The sequence below is a fragment of the Gobio gobio genome (genome assembly GCF_949357685.1).
Source record: "Gobio gobio genome assembly, chromosome: 4".
In the NCBI taxonomy this organism is placed as follows: Eukaryota; Metazoa; Chordata; class Actinopteri; order Cypriniformes; family Gobionidae; genus Gobio; species Gobio gobio.
This window is the reverse complement of record NC_137100.1, coordinates 4849963-4857504: the sequence shown is the minus strand read 5'-3', so window position 1 is coordinate 4857504 and position 7542 is coordinate 4849963.

Sequence of the window (7542 nt, the reverse complement as noted above, 5' to 3'; positions counted from 1 at the left end):
TACCCTCACTGGGGGCTGAATGAAAATCCTAGAATCGCCCCTGCTGGGTGGTATATCGGTTCATACCGAATACCGATATTTATTTTAGTTATGATATGAATTTTGATGATACCGCAATACCGGTATATGTGGCTTAATCAATTTTCGGAATGCGGCGCAGCGCGTCATTGTTCGAGGGGTCATGTTGCACTGTAGTGAGGACACAGCTGAGATCACATCACAGCCTATGGTAAGTCCCAAATCACCCACCCAAAGCCTCATTCACTATTCCCTACTTTATCCACTTATATTGTTCACTTGAAAGAGTGAATGAAAACGAGTGAGTGAATTCGGACAGCCGGTGTGTGTACATCAGCTGTACACTCGTTATTGCGGTGCATTGTGGGATTGAATGAGTGCACTCAGTAACGTCCACTATGGTTTCGGACACCACTACAAATGGCTGTCCCCTCAAATAATGCCCTATTTAAGGTTAAAAGGGGCGATTTCGGATTCAGTCCTTGATTTCAGTGGAGAATTCAAACTACAAGTGAATTTTTTCTTAAAACAAGCTAAATTATCTGCCAATGGGGTGAGAAAAATAATATTATTTCTGTTTGGGACAGAAACAAGATTTCAATCAGAAACAAGATTATTTTTCTCACCTCATTGGCAGATAATTTTGCTTGTTTTAGACCAAAAAAATTCACTTCTTTTTGATTTGATTTTCAAGAAAATTAGAAAAAATATCTTATATCATTTTACTTATCTAGTAAAAGCATCTAGATTTAAGAATTGGATAATTGAATAGACTGGAAACAAGACAAAAATACTAAGTAAGAAGAGCATTTTTTGCAGTGTGGACCTATTTCATATACTCTAGTGCTCTAACCATGAAGCAGCAGTGTGTATGCGCACATATTTCATCACGTCTTCTTCAAATGAAATGTATGCAAAGGACAGATACAACCGTAAGCCCGACCGCGATGACACGATGGGTTATTCTGCTTCACAGAAGACTGACAATTCAAAAAACAATGGGCAAAAATGTAACTGCTTTATTCTTTCTATGAAGAAGCTTTACACTCGACGGTCAAATTTGAGAAGAAACAGTACAGCACCTTAAAACATCAACCTGCGCCCTTGTCACACTCCCCACTTCATTTTTCAAAAGTGTTTAACTGTTTAGAAGCAGATCTCCTAGAAGTGGTAAACTCCTCACTTCTTTCTGGGACTCCAGGGACTTTCCAAACTCCCTTAAAACCGCAGTAGTTAAGCCTCTAGGTATCTAGATAAGACCATATTGAGCAACTACAGACCAATCTCAAATCTCCCCTTCATAGGCAAGATCATTGAAAAAGTTGTTTTCAGTCAGCTGAACAAATTCTTAAGCTCAAACGGATACTTTGATAATTTTTAATCTGGTTTCCGAACACATCACAGCACAGAGACAGCGCTCATAAAGATAATAAATGATATTCGCCTCAATACAGATATAGGCAAAACATAAATTCTGGTACTACTCGACCTCAGTGCTGCATTCGACACTGTTGACCACAACATACTCCTTGACAGGCTAGAAAATTGGGTTGGGCTTTCTGGAATGGTCCTCAAATGGTTCAGGTCATACTTAGAAGGGAGAGGTTATTATGTGAGTATAGGTGACCATAAGTCTGAGTGGACATCCATGACATGCGGAGTCCCACAAGGGTCAATTCTTGCACCACTCCTATTCAACCTGTACATGCTGCCACTGAGCCAAATAATGAGAGAGAACAAAACTGCTAACCACAGCTATGCTGACGACACCCAGATCTATTTAGCCCTATCACCTAATGACTACAGCCCCATTGACTCCCTGTGCAAATGCATTGATGAAGTTAACAACTGGATGTGCCAAAACTTTCTTCAGTTAAACAAAGACAAAACTGAAGTAATTGCATTTGGAAACAAAGATGAAATTCTCAAGGTAACCTTGAAGCTAGGGATCAAACAACTAAAGATCAAGTCAGGAATCTGGGTGTGATCTTGGAGTCAGACCCGAGTTTCAGTAGTCATGTCAGAGCAATAACTAAATCAGCTTACTATCATCTCAAAAATATATCAAGAATTAGATGCTTTGTTTCCGGACAAGACCTAGAAAAACTCGTTCATGCTTTTATCACCAGTAGGGTGGACTATTGTAATGGTCTTCTCACCGGCCTTCCCAAAAAGACCATTAGACAGAACACTGAGCAGAACCAGAAAATATGACTTTTAAATATCACACCAGTCCTCAGCTCTTTACACTGGCTTCAAGTTACATTTATGATCGATTTTAAAGTATTATTACTGGTATATGAATCGCCTAATGGCCTAGGACCTCAATACATTGCAGATATGCTGATAGAATACAAACCAAACAGATCACTCAGATCATCAGGATCAAGTCAGTTAGAAATACCAAGGGTTCACTCAAAGCAAGGAGAGTCTGCTTTTAGCTATTATGCCAGCCGTAGCTGGAACCTGCTTCCTGAACAGATCAGATGTGCTCCAACAGTAGCACTTTCAAATCCAGACTCAAAACACATCTGTTTAGCTGTGCATTTACTGAATGAGCACTGGGCTTTGTCCGAACTGCTTGCACTTTATTCTGTTTCAATTTAACCCGGTTTCATTTTTGCATCGTTTTACTCTTTTCATTCTTTTATACCTGTATCGTTTTTATTTTTATTTTATTCTTATTATAACTGTTTTAATTATAATTTTGTTAAGGCTGTCTGGGTGGAAGAGGTTGAGAGACGGGAGAGCGATAAATTGAAATCCCTCGATCCGTTTAGATCTGCTCTGACGGATAGATCTGAGATAGCCTTGGTGGTGAGAGGAAGGACCATGTAGATCCGCTCTGACGGTCAAACAAAGTGTTGATGGGAATATTCTGTTTTGACAATTAATATTTGACAAAAATTGATAAAGAGACCCCTGTGATGTTAAATTCTAACAGCTGAGAAGTCATCCTCCATCACAGGTAAGTTGTCATTGTATGATTTCCTGTGGTGGTAGGATTGATTGATTGATCCCATAGAAGGTAGAGATAGCCCTGGTGGTCCAGTCCAGGAAGATTTGTCTGCAAGGGTAATGTTTAAACGCACAGTTTCCTGACAAATATTTTTAAAGTAAACCTGACTCTCCATTTTCTTCCACTCCAGATAGGGGTTATACTATATACAGGTGCTGGTCATATAATTAGAATATCATCAAACGGTTGATTTATTTCACTAGTTCCATTCAAAAAGTGAAACTTGTATATTATATTCATTCATTACACACAGACTGATATATTTCAAATTTTTATTTCTTTTTTAATTTTGATGATTATAACTGACAACTAAGGAAAATCCCAAATTCAGTATCTCAGAAAATTTGAATATTACTTAAGACCAATACAAAGAAAGGCTTTTTAGAAATCTTGGCCAACTGAAAAGTATGAACATGAAAAGTATGAGCATATACAGCACTCAATCCTTAGTTGGGGCTCCTTTTGGCTGAATTACTGCAGCAATGCGGCATGGCATGAAGTCGATCAGTCTGTGGCACTGCTCAGGTGTTATGAGAGCCCAGGTTGCTCTGATAGTGGCCTTCAGCTCTTCTGCATTGTTGGGTCTGGCATATCGCATCTTCCTCGTCACAATACCCCATAGATTTTCTATGGGGTTAAGGTCAGGCGAGTTTGCTGGCCAATTAAGAACAGGGATACCATGGTCCTTAAACCAGGTTCTGTTTGCTTTGGCACTGTGTGCAGGTACAAGTCCTGTTGTAAAATGAAATCTGCATCTCCATAAAGTTGGTCAGCAGCAGGAAGCATGAAGTGCTCTAAAACTTCCTGGTATACGGCTGCGTTGACCTTGGACCTCAGAAAACACAGTGGACCAACAGAAGCAGATGACATGGCACCCCAAACCATCACTGACTGTGGAAACTTTACACTGGACCTCAAGCAACGTGGATTGCGTGCCTCTCCTCTCTTCCTCCAGACTCTGGGACCCTGATTTCCAAAGGAAATGCAAAATTTACTTTAATCAGAGAACATAACTTTGGACCACTCAGCTGCAGTCCAGTCCTTTTTGTCTTTAGCCCAGACGAGACTCTTCTGACGCTGTCTGTTGTTCAAGAGTGGCTTGACACAAGGAATGCGACAGCTGAAACCCATGTCATGCATACGTCTGTGCGTAGTGGTTCTTGAAGCACTGACTCCAGCTGCAGTCCACTCTTTGTGAATCTCCCCCACATTTTTTAATGGGTTTTGTATCACAATCTTCTCAAGGGTGCGGTATCCCTATTGCTTGTACACTTTTTTTCTAGCACATCTTTTCCTTCCCTTCGCCTCTCTATTAATGTGCTTGGACACAGAGCTCTGTGAACAGCCAGCCTCTTTTGCAATGACCTTTTGTGTCTTGTCCTCCTTGTGCAAGGTTTCAATGGTCGTCTTTTGGACAACTGTCAAGTCAGCAGTTCTTCCCCATGATTGTGTAGCCTACAGAACTAGACTGAGAGACCATTTAAAGGCCTTTGCCGGTGTTTTGAGTTGATTAGCTGATTAGAGTGTGGCACCAGGTGTCTTCAATATTGAACCTTTTCACAATATTCAAATTTTCTGAAATACGGAATTTGGGATTTTCCTCAGTTGTCAGTTATAATCAAAATTAAAAGAAATAAACATATTTGAAATATATCAGTCTGTGTGTAATGAATGAATATAATATACAAGTTTCACTTTTTGAATGGAATTAGTGAAATAAATCAACTTTTTGATGATATTCTAATTATATGACCAGCACCTGTATATTTTTTATTTTATTCACTTACGAATATTTTAATTCCATTTGTGTAAAGCACTTTGAATTGCCACTGTGTATGAAATGTGCTATACAAATAAACTTGCCTTGCCTTTCTGTGTTAAACTTACGTCTGTCATTTGTTCAGAGACTGTAGTGCTCTTAAATGTACTGAAAATATCCTTAGACAGTTTAAAGGTTCTTCCGCATTTCTCCCTCGTTTTGTCAATTTGTTGTTATATAGGGTTACATTTTTAAAAAGCTTAAGGTGCCCTCTACTGGGGGCTTTTTTCTCTCTCTCTCTCTATGGTCATATTTTAATATTCATGTGCCTGTAATGAGCATGGTGCAGGTCTGTGTTTTATTGGTTGTTGTCTCCCCATAATTTTGTGGGGCTTTGTAAACCTGAATTAACTCTAGTGTGGGATTTTTCTACAATATTCACTCATCATGACAGTAAAACAGGGCATTCTAGTCAATCTACAGCAGTATTTACTCTCTCAATCAGTAGAAAATGTGGTTAACACCCGGTCATGCATAGGGGGGAAAAAAAAATACTGTGATATAAATGTTTGGTCATACCGCCCAGCACTAGTTGTCAATTATTCCTTACTTAATGCACAGCCGTGGATTATCCCTTCCTTAACATGTTATACAAGAAATATATAACATGGCACTGATACAAAAAAAAACATCTGCTGTAATAAAATGATTTTTTAAACTAGTTAGGTATGTTGTTCTTCCTCTCTAGATGATCTGAGAGGCTAACAAACATGTATGGTTCCCAGCGTCACAGTCCCGAGGCTGTGGGAAGTGAGCGCTCTGCCTTTCATTGTGTGTCTGGACTGTGGTATATATCAAAGTCCCTATAGACTTCGACAGTCCGGAGCCAGTCTCATGCAAATGTCCTACAAAAGCGAACATCTGACCTTTCCTTAGGTATTCTGGAAAGGCAACAGGGCGATTTAAAGACTTGTTTTTAGTGTTGGCTGTACAACAAATCAGTTTTATTGATTTTAACAACAGAACCACATCGATGTGCAGTTTAAATTCTGAAAACTACATGCATGCATTAACAATGTAATGAGCAATACATTTGTTACTGTATTCATTAATCTTTGTTAATGTTAGTTTTAAAAAAAAGTACTGTCATTGTTAGTTCATGTCCGTAACTTTTTTTCTGTTCAAGATTTACAAAAATTATATAATGAGAATGTACAACATGAATCCATTTTCCAAACCGTGTTTTTGTCTTACCCTGAATCATTATGGTACACTAATAAGTGTTTATATTGGGATTATTTCAGCCAGGTCTGGTAGGAAGCGCTGCGGAGGAGCACAGTCCATGCGTGACTCGCCACAGACATAAACTGAGAGAAGTAGCTCCGGCTGCAATGTTCTTCCGCAAGACGCATGCAGTTCTGTTTATTAACCGCTAGAGCGCAAAAAGTTACAGACTGCAGCTTTAAATAGTATTAAAGGAACACGCTGACTTTTTGGGACTTTAGTTTATTCACCGTATCCCCTAGAGTTAGATAAATCCATACACACCATTCTCATCTCCGTGCGTGCCATAACACTGTCTGACACACTCACCGCTAGCTTAGCTTAGCACAAAGACTGGAGGTAAACTGCTCCAGCTCGCCTACCGCCTGAAAATAGGCTAACTTCTGTCAACATAATCAACGTGACAACCTGCTTGCACAGAGAGCGCTGGGGACTATTTCCAGGCACTGTGTAATATCATTGCTCCGCTGCACTCATGGTACGGCTCAAAGTTCATTGATCATTACGCAGGAATGAGAGTATAGTTCCTAGCCATATCGGTCTAGAAAATCACAACTTTTCATTTCCCGTCGGTCTTAGTACACAATGTAACTACACACATAACAACATGTAAATAGGAAAATGTTGGCGTTATTTTGTCACTTATTGAGCGGTAGGCTAGCTGGAGCCGTTTACCTCCGGTCTTTGTGCTAAGCTAGGCTAGCGGTGGCTGCGTCAGACAGAGTTATGGCACGGAGATGAGAATGGTGTGTATGGACTTACCTAACTCTGGGGGATACGGTGAATAAGATAAAGCCCCAAAAAGTAACTTTTCCGTCCGCTAGAGGTCGCCTGTTCAAAACAAAGGCGTAGTTTGATGACGGCACGTTTGAGCGCAGAATCTTGGGACATGTGGTCTCCACCTCACAGCCGGTGGGAAAGAATCGGGATTGGACTCGGGCAGAAATCATGTTGATGGATGTGATTATTAACGTTACTGTAGTCTGAAGTAGAGCAGGACCGAGTGTTGTGGAGCTGAGGAACCGCTGGAGTGATTGTTAATAAGATGAACGCAACACACGCCTCGCGAGCAGCGGGTCTTTTATTATTCCACAGTCGCCGGCGCCACTTCCGCTTTTCCGGTCATGAGTATGAGTTAAATAGTTGGAAACATTTGGGATGTTGTAAGTTCTCAACCGAACAAAATATATAACACTGGCCTAATGGTTTTTAGACATTTTAATGAAAAAATGTTACATAGTGCACCTTTAAGAAATCTGCAAATATTATAATGCATTTTAACTTTGCTTAAAATTATTTATGAAAAGAAATACTGCATTTTAGCTTACATTATCAATATCTTTATAACACATTATACATAAAGTGTTACCGATACAACGTTTGATTTTAATAATGTATTAGTAAATGTTGAAATTAACAATAAATAAATGATTTCATAATGCAGTTAACTATAACAAATGGA